At 38.8% G+C, this 24,635-nt stretch overlaps 1 protein-coding gene across 3 annotated transcripts in view; it reads left to right on the top strand.

Annotated features, from left to right (window-relative positions):
* Fbxw7 (F-box and WD repeat domain containing 7) overlaps positions 1-24,635 on the top strand; it is a 160,308-nt gene that overhangs the window by 20,545 nt on the left and 115,128 nt on the right. The window lies entirely within an intron of this gene.

The following is a 24,635-nucleotide window of genomic DNA, read 5'->3' as shown; positions in this document are numbered from 1 at the left end:
GTTGGGGATGGTGTGTGGTATGTTTATGTGATGCATGTACATGAGTATGCAGGTGTACATGCCTGTGAACGGGTATGTTGAGGTTGGAGGAAGTCTTTGGGTGTCTCCCTTTATGGCTCTTTGCCGCATTTTATTGACCCAGGGTCTCTCCTTGAGCCAGAAGTTTGGCATTCCAGTTAGGCCAACTGGCCAGTAAGCGCCTGTTTTCTTCTTCCAGTGGTCTAGCTGAAGTCCCCAAGTTTGCACAGCAGGTGTTCTTTTTGTGATCAGGCTTTACAGTGCCTCCAGTAGATTTCAGTTTCCCCCTGCTGCTTTGGTTTTTAAAGCAATGTTTGTTCTCAATTTATTTCCTATCTCTGTTGTAAACTGCAGCTTGGAATTTGCAATGTCTGGAAAATTGGAAACAGGGAAAACGTCATGGAGCATGGTTTATAAGCTGCAGCTTCCCAGATGCAGTGCTTTAGCTAAACAAGACCTCAGTACTCCTTTGTACATGGGTTGTGCTATTTTGCCTCACGAAGTTCACCCATACTTCCATTAATTTATCCCAGTTTTATTTCTAAGTATTTTCCCATGGTCATCCAAGGCTGTGTCAACCTCAACTCAGAATGGGGACAAACACAGATGTCCCTGGATGCAGCCAGAGAGTTCTGTACTTGATCACTCCTCTAAGCAGTCTTAATGTGTGCTGAAGCTGTACTGATGCATTTCCTAGTGTCTGCTTCAGACTACAAACTGGGGACAGCACCAGTTCACACCTCTGTATGTTGAAAGCAGCTCTTAAGTTTCTGCGTCAGTCTGCTGTTTTTCAGCTGTTCCTTGTAGTTTTACAGCTGATTTGCTTAATGATTCTAATTAGCTTTGTTTATGGATTTATGTTAAAAGTATGAGATCTTATTGACTGTGTTGTGGAAATTAAATTTCAGCATTGATGTCTATGCTTGGGTAACTAGGTCACACTAAACTTGACCTTTGGAAGCTTCATTTCAGTGTGTTCATATGCAGTGAGATATGAGAAAGCAAATGCTGCTTGTTTTGTTGTTGAATATTGAAAAACATTTTGTTTTTGTTTAGAGTTAATGGTGAGTTAATTTTTATGAAGTTCATTTACTGTTCATTCATTGAGACGGTGAAATTCTTACGAAATTCTTTTACCATTCATCCAGTGAGGAAAGAGTACAAGATCTTTAAATGACTTCTGTTTTGTTTTCATTCCCACAGACTGTCTAGGATTACTATCATTGGCATATACATGCTGAACAACTTATGAACTATGCCCCGACCTTTCATAGTCTGCCTCAGAAATCTGAGCACAAGCATTTTCAGAGAGAATAAAGCAGCGAGAGAAACGTTGGTTTCTTCTTACATATTTCTAGCATAGTTGGGACAGTTGGTTTGAGAAACCTAATTTTTAATATCTGTTTGCTATTTTTTGACATATATGAGAGATTAGTAAGGTCCACATCATTATCAATAGTTACTACTTGGTTATTACCATTTTGTTTTTTTGGCATTGGGTCTGGCGGTGTAGCTCAGGGTGGCATCCAACTCACAATCCTGCTTTAGCTTGTTGAGTACTGAGATCACAATCCTGTTGCCACCATGGAGGACTAATTTTAATTTTTTAAAAAGCAACACTTTGACACTATTTCTTTTTATTTGGAAGTTCTTTCAGAACTTGTCTAAAGTTTGGATTGGCAGTGCCCTTGTCATTTGACTCATTTAAAACTGAAGGAAGTAATTTTTCAAAATTTGAGTTTATTGATATTGGTACAAAACATCTTTCAGGCTAAGTAGCTGAGAGTGACCTTGGATTTGGGCCCTCTTGCCACCACCTCCCTATCGCAGGGCTTGTAGGCTTGTCCATCAAACCTTGTGTATGCTCATCGAGGATTCTAAATGCTGCCCATCAAACCTTGTGTATGCTCAGCGAGCATTCTAAACTGAACCGCATCTCCACTGTGCCGCCTCCTTTTGTATCCAGTCCTTAAGAGTACCACTTTAAATTGTGTACAAAAGATATTAAAATAATTCAGATAAAAATAAAAAAGCATTTCAATGTAGTTATCATTTATGATTTATGTAATTTATGTAGGCATCTTCACAACCTGTATTACTTGTAAAAGTTTGGCAGTAAATACATTAAACTTTATATTGAAAATTGAAAAACATTCAGTGCAACTGAAACAGTTAGTGGCTACTGACAAGACCAGTATACTATTTTTATGTATAATTTTGAAAAAGCTTTATGTCATAGGAGTATTAAGTACCGGGGGACTTTTTAATCAAGAGCGCTGGAAAGAGCTTCTCAGTACTAAAACTTTCTTTGTTGCATGCCTCACTGCCATGAAGGATTACAAGAAATGAAAATTCAAACATTTTTCATGGGTAAAAAAATCTACATAGTAGACCAGCAGGCTGGCAGGATGGCAGGAAAGGTGACTGCCACCAAGCCTCATGACCTGAGTTTGAGTTTGATGACCCAGCCTTGTCCCTGTAACTCACCTGATAGAAAGAGAACTCACTTGGATGAGTTATCATCTCACCTTTATACATGTGCTGTGGTTTGTGTGTGTGTGCATGTACACACACTCACACTCACACACATTTTAGAAAAGATGATAAAACAGACCAGAACAACCTCCTTTAATAGCTCTTTTCACAAGTATATATATATATGTATAAAGGCAAGTTTAGAACAAATATTTAAATTACACATTAAATTCCAATCGACTTGTATTGTGGGGAGATTGTTAATAGATCTCAAATGTTTAATGTTTTGATTTTAAGTAGATTATCATCTGACTGTTTCTACCCATCAGCTCTCAATAATGACATGGAGACTACTTATTTATTTATGAAAGCTTAGGCCTTAGCTTGATACTTCCCAGCTAGCTCGCATAACTTAATTAACTCGTTCATTCTAATCCAAGTTTGCCACGTGGCTGTTACCTCTCACTATGTCCGGGTGTGTCTAATTTCCTCAGTGTCTGGCTGGTGAGTCCCACACTTCTCAGTTCTTCCCATAGTTCCTATCTCTTGTCTAGAAGTCCCGCTTTTCCTCTCTCCTGTCTCAGCTATAAGCTGTCAGCTCTTTATTAAACCAGTCAGAAGGTGGAGGAGAAGAATGTTTACAAAACCCTCAGGCAGGTGATGATCCAATAAAAATAACAATACCAGAATCCAGCTAGTACTCAACTCGGCCAGGACAACCTTTACACAATGCACACAAAGATTATCCCAATAGTAGATACACTTGTTTTTTTGTTTTTTTTTAAAGCTTACTTCTTTTGACAAGCACTTTTAAAGCTAGAGGTAGATGTGTCTGGAGTAGTTACCACACCAGCCTTTCTTTCTCATCTTTGATTAAGCCCAGCAATAAGTTTTTCATGGCTGATGACCAGGAATAAGGAGTATTTCTGCTGGCATTCATCCCACTGACTGTTATGATCTGCAAAATACATGGTGAGGTTTAGAAGCTTGCTTTCAAGTCAGAGGAATAAGCCCATGAAAAAAAAGGAGGAGCAAACCATGAGCCTTTCTTTTGAGAGAATTCCTCCAGTAGTTTGTTTGTGTAGTGAATTCTGTGACAGTAATTTTAGGACCACTGGTCCTGAAGAGGGATGGATTCACAGTGCACATTAATATGCTAAGGGTTCTGAGCCACCTCTTGAAAAAAGAAACTTACCAAAGCTTGCTTATCCTGTATTTCTTAAACGTCTTGGACAATGGAATTCTTTCATTTAAGTTTGTCTGTCCTGTGATAAATGCTGCCCTCTAGAGGCATAAATTCACTGGCTCATCAATTTGAGCACCTTGATACTTAGGTGTTACTGTTAAACACCAAGTGCACAGGGATGAAATAGCCTAGTAGAAAAAGATTGATTTAATTTTAAGAAACTGTGTGTTCTAAATTGATTTATTACATTTATTACAGTCTTTTTTTTTTTTTTGTTTGTTTGTTTATTGAGACAGGGTTTCTCTGTATAGCCCTGGCTGTCCTGGAACTCACTCTGTAGACCAGGCTGGCCTCGAACTCAGAAATCCGCCTGCCTTTGCCTCCCAAGTGCTGGGATTAAAGGCATGGGCCACCACTGGCCGGCTACAGTCATCTTTGTAATCAGGTCTCTCTTTGGTGGTGCTTGGGATGGAATCTAGGGCCTTGCTTGTGCTCTTTGGGCCCTTAACTATTCACTGTGCTACATCTGCACCTGAATAACATTTTTTTAATAGAAGAAATTGTTGCTGTTTAATTTTTATTGCATTTTAATTTTGTGAACATGTACATAGAGTTCAGAGAATAACTTCCGAGACTCAGTTCTTGACTCCTCCTGGGGATCAAATTCAGATAATCAGGCTTGTTGGCAAGCATCTTGACCTACTGAACCATCTTGTGGCCCTAATATAGGGAAGTGTTGACACATAGGTCTTCAGGTTTTTCCCTGTTAACTGTGAGTGCTGCTTAGTGGCAGAAGTTATCTTTATCCTTGCTTGTCTGTGTGTGTGTGTGTGTGTCCCTTAAAGACAGGCTTTCAATAGTGAACCCACTATGTAGTCCAGATTGGCCTTAAACTCCTGATGAACGTCCTGCCTCATCCCACCACACCCATCTTTGCCTAGTTTATTGAAGACCTGATACAATCTTGCTTACAAAAGTGAGCAATCATTCCCACAGTCCTTATGTTTCCAGACCTATAACTGGAGCCAAGATTATGTCTTTCTACACCCTTGTCTGGTTAGATTGGTAAGAAAAGGGTTGTGTAGAGTGTATTTTTTAAGACTTGCAAAAACTTTATACATATGTGTAGAACTTGTTTCTAAAAAGGGGAGGGAAGGAAAAGAGAGATGGGGACAGCCACATACACATAGACAACATGCTTTTGCATTTTTGCTGAATGAGTTAATGAGATTTACTTACAAAGATTCTAGATTCAGTGTTTTAGCTCAAATAGTTCTAGTTGTTTGCCCTTTTGATTTTGGTATTGCCATATGCTAACTGAAACTCATGGTACAGTTTAATGGGAGTGAAAAAGTTAAAAGAAAACAGGGTTAATGAAGTCCATTTATCACATTGACCATTCAGCTATCTTCTTGACTCTTCATAAAATTCCACTAATGATCCTGAACACACTGCATTTACCTAGGTGGGAATAAAAACTTTTGAGGTACTGTGACTGCTGCTGTGGGTATCTTTTCCCTCTTTGGAGGGAGGGCTGGTGGGATTCTGGATGCTCTCAGTTCTGTAAGATAGGCATCATTCCATAAGGAAACATGCTAAGTGTGATGGTCAAAGATAACACTGGCATGAATTCTCCTTAGCTATGGCTGTAAAATGGTAGAATTCCTAGGTCTCAAATAGAAGGGCAACCCATTAGAATCTGTTAAGTTCTGCCCCATGCCCCACCCTCCTAATATTGGGGATTGAACCTAGGCCTTTTAGCATGATAGACAAGTAGCCCTGCTACTTGTACTTTGTATTTCAAGATAGTATCTAAGTTACACAGGGTTGCTGCTTTGAGTTTGTGATCCTTTCCTTGGCCTCTGGGTGTCTGAAGTACTGGCCTCTGCTAGAGGGATGGCTGATTCCTTTTTATATGCTTATGTCTTAATACATTTTCCCTCATTCTTTTCATTCCTACTCCCTTTTCGAAGTTTAGTCTGTAGGTTATAGAAAAACCAGGAAATGGTCATCATTTAGAATTTCTGCTATTAGAGCTGCTATAGCAGCTGATGGGACTGGTTTTTTCTTTCCTGTGAGAATCAGAGGATTTATTTTATACAAATCTTAGAGTCTGTCATATTGAGAATCTTGTTTGGAGTTTATTGTTAAGAATAATTGTGTATGTTGGGTCATGTTTTGATTGTTTATTTCAGATAGCTTGTTGTTATTGGGTCATTTACATGCTAGGCTATAATACGAAGAATCCTTTGCAGTAAGATACAGGCATGTGGTATAATCACTATGCATCACATGGATGCATAAGATACAAATCCCAAAGAGAAATGCAAGGTGACAGCTCTTGATTGGAATGGCTGCTTCATGTGGTATGGGGCATGAGACCCTGAGCTTGCAGGGGCAGTAGTGGCAGAGGGACCAGTAAGCCTTGTCCTGCTCACTGAGCCTTTGTGGTACTAGAGTGCTGTTGTGGGGATCATTTGATTGACTTTCCTGTTTTCCTGGCTTTATCTCTCTGAGGAGAATCCTTTGAGTCACCTATATGTTTTAGCAAGTTTTTAAAATTTTTACTTTTATTTTAAAATGTTAATCACAGGCTTTATAAGTTTGGTAATGCTCAATAACAAGATGCCCATACAATCAGAAGTGTAACCCAATACCCAATCTAGCTATACCAACGATCTTTGACTGGCGGAGACACTCGAATATCTGCTCCCATGTTTCCCCCTCCTCCTAGCTCCTCCTCCTCTCTTTACTCCTCCTTTTCTTTTCCTTACTCCTCCCACCATAGCTCTTCCTAAATATCGCCCTTCCTGTTAAGATAATACTTTTCTCTCAAAATACAATTAGAGCATAACTATACGAATTTGTAACCCAGTCCATTATTTTGTTGACTAACCAGAACCTCTGTCATCTCTCCTAACTAAAAGAATTAGTTCTGAACCTGGCTTTTTTTCTTGGCTTTAGAATGAATGTCAGCTGAAAACCATCCTCTCAAGTCTTTTCTCTCAAAGTAAAGAGCCAGGATTGGCTATGAGAGTATAAGTCTTCAACCCCGTCAGAAATCCAGAATGACTGAATTAACTGAAATTATGGGAAGCGGCAAAGCATAGCTTCTAAAACTTAGCCAATTTATAGAGACTGCTGAACACCTGGACAGTCCCTATACTACAAAACGTTGGAGCATCCGATCTTCAGCCTTCTGGCCCAGGATCATCTGACAGACCTAGTGTCGACTATTCTGCAAGTGTGTCCTTTTCAGGACAGTAATTTGTCTGTAGATGAAAATAGGCAATTCTTGCCTAGTGGCTGGCTGTCTCACCACAACTGGAGTAACTCCAAAGACACTCAATTTCTTCTTAGAATCCAAGACAGGAAGCTTTCAGGAGCCGATAGGTCTCTAATCAAAATTAACCTTAATGCAGAAATGTTTGTAATGTCGATTCTGTGGACTTCTGACGTTTTGAAAACGAACTATCCATGTAAGGCAATCTGGACTGTTGTCTGTTAACTCCTCTCAGCTATAACTAAATAAAATATAGAAAACACCCTAACAATAAACTCAGAGCCATGAATTTGCTATAGGCCCTTAACTCACAGGCTAACCATCTCAAATCAGTTAAAAAAGTTAAAGAAGGATTGAGCCTAAGCCTTGTATTCCTAAATGTGTTATATAGGCACAATGCCTATGAGAGTAACAATATTAATCTCAGTTCTATATCAATAAGAAACTCGTACCAATGAAAACCTTAAATTTGAAATCAAAGTAAATTTTGTACCATTTAAGAAATTATAACTTCAGCTTAATAACAATTATATAGATTTCTACCAATACATTATCGCTATGCAATAAATCCTAGCTATTTCTCCTTGTTCCAACAAAACCACTACTTTTTCCTAGAAAGACAGCCCAATATTAACCATCCCAGTCCCCAAGCCCAGGGAATAGGGGGACTGACTCTTCATTAACTTCTTCAAGCTGATTACGGGCGTTGAGATATTAGAAGAGGGGCAAGGGGAAGAGAAAACTGATAATCCTCTGACGTCTGTGTCTTCACTGCATTCAGCTGAGATTCCAGGACATCAGAGGTTCGAGCAGATCTGCTCAGCTTGCCTGATGAGTAGATACACCAAGGCTGTGTATTCCGCAATATACAATTTTCAAAACAAATTTTAGTATCAAGATATCTTTTGTTTGAATTCTGGAATCTAGTCTTCTGGTGGCCTGTCTCTATCATATCTAATCCATATAATTCTGGGAGTTTCTATGAGGGTGTGCTCCCACCATCCTCCCAATCCTGCCTCCCTGCTCTCAAATTCCTCAACACTAGGGAATCCAAACTATTGGGTACCAAGGCCCTCCACTTCCACTGATGCCTGACAAGGCCACCCTCAGCTACCTATACAGGTGGAACCATGAGTCCCTCCCTTTGTGTTCTCGGGCTGGAGGTTTTAGAATGGCTACTCCAGCTTGTTTCTTAAGACTGTTTGCTTGAAAAATTGTTTTCCAGCCTTTTACTCTAGGGTAGTGTCTTTGTCACTGAGGTGGGTTTCCTGTATGCAGCAAAGTGCTGGGTCCTGTTTATGGATCCAGTTCGTTAGCCTATGTCTTTTTATTGGGGAATTGAATCCATTGGTGCTAAGAGATATTAAGGAACAGTGATTGTTGCTTCCTGTTATTTTTGTTATTAAAGGTGGAATTATCTTTGTGTGGCTATCTTCTTTTGGATTTGTTGGAAGAGGATTACTTTCTTGCTCTGTCTCGGGTATAACTTCCCTCCTTGTATTGGAGCTTTCCAGCTAATATCCTTTGTAGTGCTCGGTTTGTGGAAAGATATTGTGTAAATTTGGTTTTGCCATGGAATATCTTGGTTTCTCCATCTATGGGAATTGAGAGTTTTGCTGGGTATAGTAGCCTGGGTTGGCATTTGTGTTTTCTTAGGGTCTGTATGATGTCAGGATCTTCTGGCTTTTATAGTCTCTGGTGAGAAGTCTGGTGTAATTCTTATAGGTCTGCCTTTATATGTTACTTGGCCTTTTTCCCTTACTGGTTTTAATATTCTTTCTTTGTTTTGTGCATTTGGTGTTTTGATTATTATGTGACAGAAGGAATTTCAAAAGAAATTCTAGTCTAGTCTGGTCTAGTCTATTTGGCGTTCTGTAGGCTTCTTATATGTTTATGGGCTTCTTGTTCTTTAGGTTCTTTTTTGCAACTTAGAGTTATAGATTTTTCTAAGAATTTTATTTTTCTGAGACCCAAAAGTTGCCGAGCATTTCATTCACAGTTTTCCTTCCCCAGAGGTTTACGTTTTTGCCCCTATTTTTCTTGCCTAGGGAGTGTTTTGCACCTTTGAATTGTTTTGGTGTTTGTTTCATCTTCTCAGCATCAGTTCCACTGTAGTTAGGAAGCCTTTCCTCCAGCTAGCTGGCTATTTTTTTTTTTTTTTTTTTCTGAATGCCAGCTGAAGTTGTCTAGGTGTGAAGTGCTGCTTTTTCTTTCTGTATGCCTCTTAGTGGCACACTTAGTGATAAGCTCCCTGTGAGCTGGTAACAGGCCTTTCTGTCTCTTGCATTACCAGGCAGAATGAACTCTTTAGATTCAAGGTCACGTGAAAAATCACAGTGAGGCCAGGCCGAGTGAGCTGAGATAACAAGCTAGTTAGACCTGATTCACCTTAGCACTCTGCCCAGGATGTCCAATTTCCTTCTTCCTTACTGAGGCTCAGATCTGCTCTCATTATTAAGTCATGGAAGGCCACCTGAATTACTGTTTTTGTAATGGTTTATGATTTTTGCCTTGACCAAATCCTCAGTTTATCTCCTAGTTCCTTTCATTGTACCTTTTGGATTAGGTATTTATCATCATCAAGCTGAGTATTTTAAATACCATTAAAATTCTATATAAATAATGAAGTAAATCAGACATACTGTAGAAATTCAGAAGGTACTAAACATACCTTTTGTGCCTAACTTAGGGTTAAGGAGCCATTAACATTTGGCCTCCTATGCATCCCTCACCTGATGCTCTGAACCGATTATCCTCCCACAGTAGCTTCCTGACTTGTAGGAGCTTTTCTTCCTTTGAAGTTCAGCTGTTCTCCTTTCATTACTAGGTACCCTGTGTCCTAAGGTCCTTTGGCCATTCCACTCCAGTTTTTGTATGTCTGAGACATACATAAAATGACTTGAACAATTTTACGTCCCATTTCTTTCTAGATGCATTCCACTTGACATAAAAAGTTTAGTTTATTTCTTAAAGCCTCTCTTAACTTTCCATGTTGAGTAAGAGTCAGTTTTGCTGAGAGATACTAGGTTTGTCTTTTGGCAAGTGGTGCTGTAATGCTCATACATGGTATTAGAATCAAGTGTGGGAGTTGATTTGAGATAGGCATCAGAAAGTATGGGATCAGAGGATCTAGGGTCAGGTATTACTTTGGGGTCCAAAAGTTACAACTTGATAATTGGCCTGTTTGAGTTTGATGTAAAATTTATTTATTTTATTACTTTAGTTTCTAGTGAAGTTGGACATCTTTACTCATTCTGGTTTCCTGTTCTTTGAATCTTCTTTTTGTATGCTTTACATTTATTTGCTGTATTTTGGCTTTATATTGATTTCTGGCACTTAATTTTTATAATTTGCACATTAGTGTTTTGGGAAACGTGCATTACAAATACTTTCCTATTTTCTCTTTCTGGGGGTTTCCAGAGTGAATAATTGAGGGTAGAACTGCCCTGACTCTGGACTGTACCAGTCAGAGACTGAGAGGCAGATAAAGTGAATGTGGGAACGAAATCAGATGTACACAGCTGTAATCCCAGTTCTCCAGAGGTCAGGAGTTAAAGGCACTTTGGCTTACACAGCAGAGCCCTGTTTCTAAGACCAGGGACTGAGACTATACTTCAGTGGTAGAATGTTAGCATAGCATGTGCAAGGCCCTGGGTTAGATCTCTAGAATTGTACCTCATCCCACTCCAGCAAGAAGGGGACGGAAACCTGAGAGGGTGGAGATGCTAGGGGAAGCTTGTTGGCATAGACAGACATCCTGTCTTTCTGCTTCCTGACCACTGTGATATGACACCATGATAAGAGCTACTCTCTCCTGTGTCACATCCTCCTGCCCTGGTGGACTAAAATCCCAAGTCAAAGGAATTCCTCTTTAAAATGATTTCTGCCATGTACTTATAGCGGTGGGAAAAGCCTGGCTAAGACAGTGAGTTTTATTTGCATTGTTTCTATTCTCTGGACTGATTTGGTTTGTCTTCCTTCATGTCAGCATTACACTGTTAAATGAGAACAATTCTAATGTGTCTTTGATATCTAATAAAGTTGAGCCTTCTCTAAAACTTTTAGGTCAGCTTATCAAGTTTCAAACATCCTTCCAAAATAATCTAATAACAAGCAATTCCCAACAGCTATTGAAATTGTGATTGGAATTTCACTGAATTTATAGCTTTCAGTACGGTAATGGCCATTTGTCTCTGTATGTACTGTTTAATGTCTTCTGGTACAGTTGATAGCTTTCATAGATATTATCTTAAGATTTACTCTTGTTACTGTAGGTCTAGCTGGCCCAGAACTTTCTATATAGACAAGGCTGGCCTCAAGCTCTGACATCCAACTCGCCTTTGCCTCCAAAGTGCTGGAATTATAGGTGTTACCACCATACCCCTAGGCCCATCATCTCTAGCTCCACCTCCCCAATTTTTGCCCTCCCAACTCTTAATTCAAATAATAGATTCTTTTGGGTGTCCTTTGATGATAAGCATAGGCTTATTTATTATACAATTAGCAAATGAGGATGTTAATGCTGCCCAAGCCTTTTCCTTTTAATTTTTCTTTTACTAACATCACTGCAGCCCTTCCTTGGTTATTTTTATGCTAGTGTTTGGAGGAGAGGTAGATTTGAATTTTAAGGATAGCTAGCAACCTCTTATAGGGCAGAAACTTTGTTCCTTTGCAGTCTTGTTTGTTGTACTGACATGTGAAGATCACTTTCATGCTGGCTCAAAGATTAATTTGTAAGAATGGCTTTGATATATATGTGTGTGTGTGTGTGTATACACACATATATATACATACATATATATACACATATATATACATACATATATATCTATACATACATACATACACGTATGTCCTTTCTTAATGGGGCTTCTGAGGGAGGCTATTCAAAACTGGAAATACAGTCAGTATTTAATATATTTCTGTAACTGAAACTACTCTGTTTGGATACCTAATGTAACCTGAATCCTTCTTGGCGTTTCAGGTGTCTTACAGTTTCTTATAATATGGCTTAAGAGAATAACTTGGATAAATCCCTTTATATTTCATACTGTTTTTTTCATCAATGGAAGTATCATCACACCTTACCATCTAAATGACTACTAGAATTAAATAATGCCCAGAAGGCATTCAGAAGTGTCTTAATCCCTGGGATCAGTTTTCTGTGGGCTGCCATATACTGCCTTTCTGGAGATTTCTTTAAATTCTAGGAAGATACTGGTATAACTGCATTTCCAGCCCTATAGTAACTCTTCTTGGGTTAGTACTTGCATGGATGACTAGCTAGTGTTCTGGGTTTTACTTCCTGTGATTTTTTTTTTCCCCTCCTCTGCAGCCTATTCTGGTTGGTATGGAAATTATGTTAATGATTGTTACACCTAGCTAATCACTTTCCTTCAAGGAAGCTAGGTTAGTTGTTGCCACTGTAGCTACTGTATTCTTCCGTGCGTTAGCTTGCTTTGTTTCCCTTTCCTCTTGTTAACTTGTTTTCTTCATTTTTATACCCCTTAAATGCTGCAGTAGAAAGCCACACATGTGAATATATATGTACATACATACATATATATATACTTTAAATTATAAATATGTAATTTGTTTATTTGTAAGTTTAAGATTATAAAAACTATTATAAATCCATGGGCATCAACCAAGTTGATGTTAGCATAGCTTGGCGGCCTGATATAGTGCTTCTGCTGACTGCTTTGCTCCGCCTCAGTACCTGCCATTCAGTCACTCTTCTTTGTAGGCTCCCACAGCGTCTCTTTCTACAGAAGACTTTGTTCTCACTTTCCAGGGAAGCCAGGACTCTACTAGGGATAGGCTCACTTCCAATTGAGCACCGGACATGTTCTGCCGCTCTGCTTCATTCTTCACCATGAAGCCAAAGTTCAAGTTATTTTCACTTACCTTTTTCTTTCAGTTTAGTTATTAAATAAAAAAAAATTACATTTGCTTGATTCTTTTGATTCTTGGTTCTAGACTATTCTCTCCTGATTTTTTTCTCTCCTGGCATTCTCAACATCTTGATTTCTACTCCACACGAACCTGCCTGTGTTCCAGATCTGTTTTATGACTCCATGTAGCTATCTTAGAAGTAGCTCAAACAAAACTAGTCTAAATCTGAATTAGAAATCCCAACTCACATAATTTGACCTTTAGTCTACCTTCTCAGCTTATTCTCATGGGGCTTCCCTTTTTATTTTTATTTTTCTTATAATTATTCTGGTCTTATGCTCTAAATGTACTGTATTTTTAATATAGACAAAAAACTACTAATGTTAGTTAGGGAGATGAAAGTTTAGCCTGCAAGATAACCATCAAAACAAAACAAAACAAAAATTGCCAAAAGAGCTAAACTTCCAAGGACTGGCAACAGAGGTTTTCTTAGAAAGATACCCAGGACTCCCTTAGATGACACCTCTGGCAGTCTCTTACAGATTGAAACATGTACTACTGCTGGACATTGTCCTCCTGCATATTCCAAAGAGAAATGTAAACACTCATTCATAAGAAGCTCTTTGAAATGAAGGCGTACTAGATTTATTCAGAATAGCTGACAACTGGAAACAACCCAAACATCTTTCAGTAGCTAATGGCTAAAGTTTCCTGCAGTGGAATGCTACTCATTAATAAAAAGGAACTCCCAGTGTAAAAAGAGACATAGATGAATAGCACAGATACACTCAGCAGAAGAAGCTGGATACAGAATTCTATAATTTCACTTATATTAAGTTTTAGATAAGACAGAGCTACTCTACGATAAAAAGTAAAAACAGTGACCACTGACTGCCTTTGGGTTTGAAGAATGCTGGTAGTGGATAGTTGACCCGCTATGTTTGCTAAAGTGATGCAAGTGTTCAGTGCCTGACTGGTGTGTGTGTGCACGCGCGCGCGTGTGTATGTGTGCGCCTGCGTTAAACAATAAAATATTTGTTGGACATCTAAGATATGTGTGTATTTCCTGGTATGGAGGGTTTATCTAGTGATTATAAAAATAGTTGAATGGCTAGGAATGGGAAGTAAAGGTGCTTGAAACTTCATAAAGCTTTCGAGGGTCAAATGTTATGAAGATATAAACAACAAAGACCTATGAATACTTTATATTCAATAAAAATAACCTTATTAATATAATTAATTCCTTTCTCTTAGGATTCTACACTGATTCCTTACCCTTCAGTCCCTTTTTGCTCCTTTTTTTTTTGAGGCAGTTTCACTGTGTAGCCCAGGCTGGCCTTGAAGTTGAAGTCCTTCTGCTTTAGTATCCTAACTGCTAAAGTGGGGTACAGGTGTGGGGCAACCTGCCCACCATTTTCTTTGCTTTAAATCTCTTCTGTATGTTGGTTGAAAGGTCATTCCCATGGGGGAAGTCGTTCTTGATTTAAAACATTCACTAGCATGTGCCCTTTCATAATTCATAATTTATCACAGTTATGGTTTGGAATTAAAATGACCCTTGCAGGTTCGTGTTTTGAATTCTTGTTCCCAAGCTCGTGCTGTATGGGAAATGGGTCTAGTAGGTGGGGAGTGGTCTTGAAGGTTACAGCCTGGACACTGGTTCTGGGACTTCCTTGTCTGTTATGATGTGAGGAATCTTTGGCACAGCTTCTGCCTCCAGGAACTCCTGTACACCCTCCCTGCAGCAGTGCATGCAGACCATTTAAATTGTGCACCTCAGTAGGTTCTTCCTTACGTTGTTTCTGTCAGGTGTTTTGTCAAGAGTGATGAGACAAGTGATTAACAACAATTTGCTACTCTCTTCAGAAGACTTAAGTTTGGAGAGGGCAGAGCTGTTCTAGTACTGTTCAGGCTCATTACATCCCCGTGAGCAGTACTTGAGAAAAGCAAAAAGGAAAACCAATCTGTGTGCATGGTAGGTACATGTGTGTGGAGGCCAGAGCTTGACCTTTGGCATGGTTTCTCAGGACAGGCATTTAACTTGTTTTTTGAGTAAGGGTTTCTCACTGGGACCTGCAGCTTGCCAGTTTGGAAAGTCTGCTTTAGATCCTCCAGCCTATTGCCTGAGCCCTGAGACACACATGCTCCAGCTTTTTATGTAAGCTCTGGGGATTGAACTTGGGTACTTAAGCTTATCAGGCAAGCACTTATAGACTAAGCTATCTCCTAATTCTGGGGACACTTTATTTTGGCTCATGATTTTAGAGACTATTGTTCATTGTGGCGAGGAGGCCATGGCACAGCACAGCATGTCACATCACGACAGTCTGAAAGTACAGAGGAGATCCAAGAGGGGCAAGGGCAAGTTATAGCCCCAAGATCACACTCCAGTGACTTATTCTAGCAGACCCCGCCTCCTACTCATAATCACCTCCCAGCAGTACAGTCAGAAGATTAATTCACCAGGGATGCATACATTGATAGGTCAGAGCCCTCAGAGATAATCTGTCAGCAGATAACCAAGCCTCTAATACGTTAGACTGGGGTAGGAGGGAGGGAAGGCATTACATACTCAAAACTACAGCGCATTTTCATGCTGGGCAATGCTCTTCCCTCACAAAGCCTAACTTGCCTGTAGTTCTCATGTGCTTTTGTCACTTAACAAAACACCACAGTGATGGTGATAACCAGGAATAGCTCCAGATTTGCTCTAAGACTACCTTCATTCAAAACACAGTTGAGGCTGGCAAGGGCTCGGTGGTTGAGAGCACTTGCTGCTTTTCCAGTAGACATGAGTTTGGTTCCTATCACTCATGTCTCGCTGCAGTCTGTAACTCCATTTCCAAGGGATACAGTGCTCTCTTCTATCCTTTGTGGGTACCTGCATAGAGATACATGTAACACACACGCTTACATATAATTAAAAAAACCAAAACAGCTCTGTCGCTTAACTTTGCCAAATCTTCACTTTTTATCTATGAGATGTCAATACTAACAATTTCTGTCTTGTAGGACTTATTTTTATTACTAAAGAGACATGGAAAGTTTATAAGTATTTGTCATGTATTGAGCAGATATTGGCAGAACTAGCCAATAGTTCTTTTGTTTCTTTAAAAAATTTGTATCATATATTTTGATCATATTCTTTCTTTTGAGATGCTTTCCACCTCACTTCATGCTCTCTCACAATTTATCTCTCTCTCAAAAACATAAGGCAAATAAACAAAACCCAATAAGATAAAAAAATGACAAAGCAAGCAAAAAGCATAGGATCACCTCAAATCCAAACCAAAACCCTAAACCAACCCATGATGTCTGTTTTGTGTTGGCCAACTACTCCTGGGCTTGGGCAGGTATCAGTTGTAACTATCCTCTTGGTTAGGGGAGGGGCTTTGTCCCCTTCCCCTTCTCTTTGCTACAGTTTAGTCTGGGTCCAGGCTTTTGTGGGCATTTTGCATGCTGTTAAGTCTCTGAGCTCATATGTGTATCGGTCTTGTTGTTTTGAAAGATGCTGTTTCCTTGGAGTCACCCACTGCCTCTGGCTCTTACCATCTTCTCTTACATTATTGATACTTGAGCCTGATTAACAAGCCACCTGTGTTGACTGTGGGTCCCTGGTAGAGAGATGTTTTGGGGATCAGCTAGGAAGCTGTTCCCTAAAAGAGTGACTGAATGGGTAGCAGAGAAGAACTAGGATTTTAAACATTTTTAATGTATATAGTCCAGTGGCAGTTATATTTTGCAACAATTACTTTTATATAATTATTTTTATAATCATTCTTCCCAACAGAATGCTTTGCCATAAGCAGTAACCCCACACACCTTCCCCATAGCCATTCGTGACTTCTGTTATGCAGTCTCTGTGAACTTGATGATTATAGGTAGCACATTAAATGCATTCATACCATGGTTGTCTCTATATGACTGGCTTATTGCCATGTGGCATAATGTTAATCCACATCATAGCATGTGTTGTCACTCTGATTTACAAGTTCACTTTGTGATTGGAGAAGACACTTTTCCAGTGGATGTGGAAATGTGTCCATAGAGTTTCCCCAAGAATATTCATAATACATTTATTAAAAATAGCTGACAACTAGAGACTGGTATGGCTAGGTCAGTTGGACAGATAGTCTGTAGCTGGTTTATGTAAGAATATTGATGAGGTAGTTGGGTGTGGTGGATGGAATCCTGAGGAAAGTAGAGTAGGAGAGAGCCTGTGGACCAACAGGAGCACCAACCAAGACAGTACCGTGGACATTCATAGTAAGATTATAGGAAGGTAACTATGATCAGGTTTATATATTCTGAATGCTGGGCTGGCAAGATGGTTCAGTAGGTGAAAATACCTGCTGGCAAGCCTGGTGACCTTTAACTCCTGAAACCCACTAAGTGTTAGAATAGAACCAGCCAGCTCCTGAGAGTTGTTCTCTGACCTACACATGCTTGCCATTGTGTGCCCCCCTAACAATAAAATGTAATAAAATAAAATACCCGTTTTTTCTATTGAATTTAGAAGTAGCAGCAATGTATCTTACAGTTCTCAGGAACTTACATTGTCTTGAATCCTTGAAGGATTGTAGTTACCTGATATTGTAATCATTTCATGTATTAATTAATTCTTATCTTGTAGTAGCAAATCTTTTAGAAAATGCTAAATTTAAAAAAGTAGTCTATATTATATATAGTCATATTGATCATGAATTGCATTTAAAATCCAGTCTTCATGTTCTTCATGTCCTAGTGATACTTCCGTTCCCCAGGTCTTTATGCATTCTGAAGGTGTTGGAAATGGAACCTTTAGGACTAGAGAGATGGCCCAGTAGTTACAGAGTCATATGTTTGCTCTTGCAGAGAGAGAGTCAGAGTTCTGCTGTAGCACCCACATTGAGGGACTCACAACTTCTCATAACTCCAGCTCCAGGCACATTCCATAACATAACTGGCCTCTCAGAGTTCCTGCACTTGTGTGTGTGTGCATATGTGTATGTTAGCTGCACGCATGTGCGCGCACACACACCCATACCGCACACATACATATACACAAACTTTTTAAAATCGTAAAAGAAAAGAGATTTTAGTAGTTCAGATAGTTGAGAGGTCTTTGGGTGGTGGTGGTGCTGGGGGTGGTTCACAGGAGTGACCTTTCTGAGTAACAGGCCATAGTGGCTTTTACAACCGTTTAGTAAGTGTCCATTGCTTGAAATCAAGTCCAGATTCTAGAGTAACCAGAGAGTTCTTCATGAACCAACAGCTATTTTCCATTGTTTCCAGTATTTCCTAAAGCTAGTTCCTTATAAGAATGGTTACTCTGTAGTCTTACTAATTCATTAAAAGTCTGGTTGTTGGCATTCTACTCACCCACTTTGTATATATATGCTATTCACATAACTTAAAGACAGTGTCCTTTATTTAGTCTTAAAAGTCTCTTATATTTGTTCAAGCTTAATTATGCCCTTTATAATTAGTAGTTAACAGTATCATATTGTAATTTATATTAGTTTTTCTAAGTGCCCATCTTACTCTTCAAATTAAATTGGTTGAGGTCAAAGATGAATTAATTTTGCAGAATTTTCTGTGCTAGCTGAAGTTGACAGTGCTGACTAGACAAGTGATCAGTTATGCTTTTGATTTGAGTGTTATAAATGTTGTTTCTGAGACATTTAGCAGGAAGTATGGATTTTATGCTTTGGTCTTATGGGTAACCACAACAGAATAAAGTTTAATTAATTTTTAACATCTCTTTTAGTTGGATGTACTGTAGAGAGAAGATTAAGTTTTGTCATGTTTTAAAGTAAATGTCTTAAAGAAAACCTTATGTTCATATAAAACAGGGAAACATTACAAAATTGGAGTCCCTGAAGCTTCTGATGTTACACAGTTGAAGAAAAGTTTGCATCAGCAGCCACAGCAATAGAGAAGTTGCTTTACTGGCTGAGGCATATTAGTATCTTTGTCGGTCAGAAGAGCTAAGGGTCAGAAATCATTGTTTCAATTCATGATTTTGCTAGGATGTTGAAGTGAGAGCCGTTGACCTGCTTTTAAGCAGAGAAGAGCATGTTTTTACAAATCGATCACAGTGCATAGAGAGACGTGAGGAGCTAGTTACCACTGTGAGTCTCTAGCATGAGGAATTTCATCTTTTCTTGTCCAGTCTTAATACAGTTGACCCTCCAATACTTACTGATTGCTTCTGAAAACAGTAGCTTTAATGGGATGGTTTAATAGAGTTAGGGCACTAGCTGAACTGTTTGTACATGTCTGAGTGCTATTAGATACAAAGAGTCATGTGAGATATAGGAGTTATTAAACTGGAGACAGTGTAATGCCTCCAGGATTGCACATCTCCCTTTTTATTTTGTGTGTCTGTGGGCATGAGTGTGTGGTGGTTGGGGACAGTACTTGGAGAAGTTGGTTTTGTTTTTCCATCATGCAGACCCAATTCAGGTTGTCTGTCAGGCTTGGCAGCAGCATCTTCATCTACACTGAGCCGTCTTTCTGGTCCTTACTTTCTTCTCAATTTTACTTTCATTCATAATTTTCAATTGTGCATATTATGGGTGTGTTTTTAGATTGTCAAATGGTTATTTTTTTAATTTCTTTTTATTTTCTTCTCTCTTTTTTTTTTCCAGTTCTCTCATGTTTTTATTTTTAACTCATTGTACTTTTCTTAATTTTACTTTCCTGGAGAAGGCTATCCTAATAAGGGTTATCATTGCTATGAGGAAGTATTATAACTAAACTCAAAACAACTTTGAGAGGAAAGGGTTTATTTGACTTTTGTGTTCTGAATCAAAGTCCATTGAGGGAAGCCAAGGCAGGAACTCATGTAGGACAGAAACATGGAGGCAGGAGATGATGTAGAGGCCATAGAAGGATGTTTTTTACTGGTTTGCTCAGTCTGCTTTCTTATAGAACTTAGGACTACCAGCCTAGGGGTGGTACCACCCACTGTGGGATGGGCCCTCCTCTATTAATCACTAACTAAGAAAGCTCTATCAGTGCTTGCCTACAGCAGTCTGTCTTTTGGAGGCATTTTCTCAGTTGAGGATCCCTCCACTGAGCTGTGTCAAGTTGAAATAAATTCTTTTTTTTTTTTTTTTTTTGGTTTTTCGAGACAGGGTTTCTCTGTGTAGCCTTGGCTGTCCTGGAACTCACTCTGTAGACCAGGCTGGCCTCGAACTCAGAAATCCGCCTGCCTCTGCCTCCCAAGTGCTGGGATTACAGGCGTGCGCCACCACCGCCCGGCGAAATAAATTCTTAATTCGTTTACTGCTTTGTCTTACCCATTTTTTATTATGGTCTTTTGTATTTTTAGTTAAAGATTAAAAAAAAAAACATAAATGTTTACTTCAGTCATTTCAATTGACCTTACTTGACTGTGTTTTCTGTGGCTTTTGGTAGAGAGGTTGGGGTTCTAAACATTAATTAGCTGAAATATTTTGACTTGGATTATCTGAGTATTTATGCTTCTGTTACTTAAGAATCTTACAAGTAGGAGTTGGAGAAAAGGAAGGCTCAGTGGTTAAGAGCATATATTGCTTTTCTAGAGGACCAGAGTAGAGTTTCCAGGACCTATTTAGGAGGCTCACGACAGCCTGTAACTCCATTCCCAGAAGACTCAACACTCTTTTGGCTTCCAAGGATAACCCCTGCCCACAATGTGCCTGCATAGATAAGTTAAAAAACAAAACAAAGCAAAAAAAAAAAACCATCAATTTTTGAGTACCGTTTAAATATGATGTACTAAAACTTTTCTTTGTAAAAGAGAACTGTTTAAAGCTTTTTAGTTAAGAGGAAATTTTAATTAAAAAGTACACTTGTTCATAGAGTTCCATGAAATGTTATGATACATATATCATAACATCATATGTGTGATGTTTATGGTTAGGTTAACACTTCTACCTCTTTAAACAGTTATCATTTCTTTGTAGTGAAAACGTTCAAAATCCAGCTTTTTTTTTTTTTTAAGAGGTTATAATGTTGTTATATGTTGTAGTTAGGCTACTGTGCAGAGCACCAGAACTTCCAACTCTGACCTAGAACCTGGGAAAGTGCTGGGTTGTTAAGTTCAATGTTTGCTGGTTATGACGCAGGAAGAATCTCATGACTTGCTGTTGAACAGTGTGTAGCCACTGTGAGGCAACTGTACTTTTCTGCTTTAGGACACTCCATGCGTCTATCCTTAGTCTTTCTGATCTCTCTGTGTTCTCAGAGAGCATAAAATTGGGTACTTAGCCCTTAACAAACCCATAATCTGCTTCTGTGGGCTCTTTAGATAAGGCATGATATGTTTGTTGTCTTGCCTTTGGTCATTGTAGACTCTTAATTTCAAAGTAGATATCCCCCTTCCTCCTCCCTCTTTCTCTCACCTCTCCTCCCTCTCTCCTTCCCTCTCCTCCCTCCCTCCCTCCCTTCAGGATAGATGTCTTTAGTTCAGTTGTCTCTCAGGATGACAAATCTCTTATTACAAAGGAACTTCCCTTTATAGTTATAGGATACCTCTCCAGTTAACATTTACATACATTAAAGGACGCTGACATTTCTCTTAATTGAAAGACAACCTTAAAGCAGTATGTTTCTTGCTTGAAGGGAGAATGGCATCTCACTTTGAGAAACCGATTTAGTGGAAGTGTTCCTGTGCACTTTGGTCTCTTAAGTGTTGGCATCTATATTGTGTGGATGTCTGTCTTCTCACAGAACCCTCATAACTCCTTGATGATTGAGCTTTCTCTACAGGCCAAATTCTTGTAACATTTTGGTGAGTCCATCTCTAATGAATGTTGGCCTTCAGCATCTGGGGAGTGTTGAGAGAGAGAGAGAGAGAGAGAGAGAGAGAGAGAGAGAGAGAGAGAGCGCGCTTATCTTCAAGGACTGGGTTTGCAAACAAGTGAGTTTGTAAGTGGTTAAAGGTGCTTGCTGTCAAGTCTACCAATCTTAGTTCAACCCTTATGGCCTACATGATGGACGAAGAGAATATGTTCTCTGATCTCCATGTGTATCCGTTTACATGTACATGCACACACTAAACAAAAAGTTAAAAGAAAGCAAAACATGTAATTGTCAATGGCAAATCTGCTGTTGTGAATTACAAAGTAGATGTCTGTTTTTCAAATGTCTTTAAAATTTGAAATTGAATCAGGATGCTAATTTAGGTTAGAGAGAAATAGAAATTGTTTACATTAAGAGACAGTAATTAGGTAATTCAAATGGAAAAGTAATTAAAAAGACATGAGACTGCTTATATTTTAAATAAGAAGATACTTCTGTTAGTATTAAAAGGAATTTGAGAGATATAAGAATATCTATTTGTTAAGCATTCTTCAGCAAGTTCTTTTGACTTTTTTTTTTTAAAGGCATTGGTTAGAGAAAACTTAGTTTGCAAAACAATAGGACTGAGTAGTTTTCTTTAAAGGTTTTACAAATCCCTGGCACAACTACTATCTGGTCACTATTAATTCCTTTATATACGTGCTGGATTATGTATTTGTAATTTTGTTTATGTGTATATGTTCGTGCCACAGTGAATGTTTATGTGGAGGTCTAAGACAGTGTTCAGGAGTTGGTTCTAACTTTCCACTGTGGATTCTGGGTATCAAATAAGTCAGGGCTGCATAGAAAAATTTCACCTGCTAAGCCATCTTGCTGGCCCATATGTTTGTGGATTTAACTTGAGCCTGTTTATAAGAAGTATTAGCAAAACTTGGTGTTAAGTGGTGGAGCTGTAGAGTCCTTGCCTTGCATACATGACATCCTAGGTTCACTCTGTCCCCCAAGAAACCATTGACAAATGGAGCTTGGGAGATTGCTCAGTGGGTCAGAGTGCTTTGCAGCACAAACATGAACCAGGAATGCCCATGTACCCTTGTGACCCTAGTGCTAGGGACAAGGGTCAGTTGGAGGCAGAAGGATGGCTGGGGCTTGCTGACCTATTTAGTTTAGCCAAAAAAGCAGCAAGCTCTAGGTTCAGTGAGGGGACCCTATCTTAAGGGGCTCAGGCAGAGAGTGACAGACAGGATACCTACTGGGCTGCCAGATTTTCAGATTAGTGTTTTATATGTCACTAGTCTAATAGTCTAAACTTGTTTTATTGAAAACAGACTTGTCAGCTCTTTCTGTTTTAGGAAAGTAAACTTGAAAAATTGGAAGTATAATTGAACTTTTTTTTTTTAAATCTGTTGATGTATTTTCACAAAGTGAAACCCAACCTAGATAGATGAAGATCTCCATTCTTCAGAAGCTTTCCTGTGGTGCCTTGCCACTAGATAGTAACTCCTTCATAAGAAAGGTAATTACCCTGTGACTTTATCAGAGATAAGATTTTCTTAGCCTCCTTTTAAAAAAATAGCCAGATCCTAAGCGTGTGCTTGTTTTTGTTCCCAGTCCCTTCTCTTACTTTTTAAATATTTGTAAGTAGGGTCTTATTTCATACTCTTAATTTAGATTCTGTTACATGACTATAACATCCCCTTCTGCTGTTGATACTTGGATTCTGCACAGTTTGGGGTTCATAAGGATAATTTTGCTATGGCAGTTCATCTCCCTGTCTTTTTGTATGCTCACACTCACTGTTGGTAGTGGAATGCCTAGGAGAGGTGCTGTTTGGTCAGTAGGTGTGTGTATATCTGTACCATTTTATGTTTATTTTTCTGGAGACTAAAAATACCAGTTGCAGCACATGCACATGCTTTTTTGCAATTACTATTATTTAGTTTTAAACTAAACAAAATATTTTGGTCTATAGTAGTATCTCACTGTGATGACACTCTATTTTTCTGATTATGTTGAGTATGATCTTTAGGATTTTTATTAGATCCTTAGGCTATCTTTAAAATTAGATTGTCATTTTATTTTAAAAAACATTCCATTTTTGATTATATGTATACATATATGTGTCTGTGTGCGAGTGATGCATGTGAGTACAGGTGCTAGAGTACAGGAGGATATTGAACTCCATGTAGACTCAGATCTCTGAGCTACTGTGGAACTGAACTGAGGTGTTCTGGAAGAGCAGAACATGCCTTGACCACAGAACTGTTTCTCTAGCATCGCTTGTCATTTTCTTGATGATTTGAAATTGTTTTCAACATATGTTTTGGATATGAATCTTGGTTGTACATGTGCCTTGACAGAGTTCTGCATCCTTAGCCTGCATTTTCAGTTTTTCATAATGAATATCCAATTATAACAATCTAGTTCCTCCCCCCCACCCCCCACGTGCCATTTAAGAAATCTCTGCCCAATTTGAGAAAGTTTTAACCATTTCTGGTCATCTAAAAACTCCATTGTCCTAAATTTTCTGTTTAAGCCTCTACTATCCCCCTTTCTATATTTCCCAGGGTCTGGGTTAGATCTATCAGTCTGGTTGCTCTTGATTTTCGCACAGGTAGATAGAGGAAGTCTATCGGTATGACTTAATGAAACTTACATTTATATATTTAATTTGGTATACATACATGTGGCTGTTAGAGGACAACAGGATAGGTTCCTCCATCTCTGTGGAGATGGAACCGAGGTCATCAGACTTGGTGTCTAGGTGGGATCTTTACCTGATGACCCATCTTGCCAGCCCAAGAAACATTTTACTTTTGTAAATTGTAGTAAAATTTCAAGATGGTATCTGTTTGTGTTGTTAATTAAATCTGGTGAGTCTGTAAAAGGAATTTTAAAAGTTTTTCCACATTGACTAAGAGGCAGTCAGTTTTACTTTATATTATAGTACGTTCTTTTGAGTATGATGGTGGTGGTGGTGATAGAAGTCATGTGTTTTCTTTTAAG

This window comes from Grammomys surdaster, unplaced genomic scaffold, assembly GCF_004785775.1.
Source record: "Grammomys surdaster isolate TR1022 unplaced genomic scaffold, NIH_TR_1.0 125834, whole genome shotgun sequence".
Taxonomy (NCBI): domain Eukaryota; kingdom Metazoa; phylum Chordata; class Mammalia; order Rodentia; family Muridae; genus Grammomys; species Grammomys surdaster.
The sequence above is the reverse complement of the archived record's forward strand: the minus strand, read 5'-3'. Positions and strand labels throughout refer to the sequence as shown.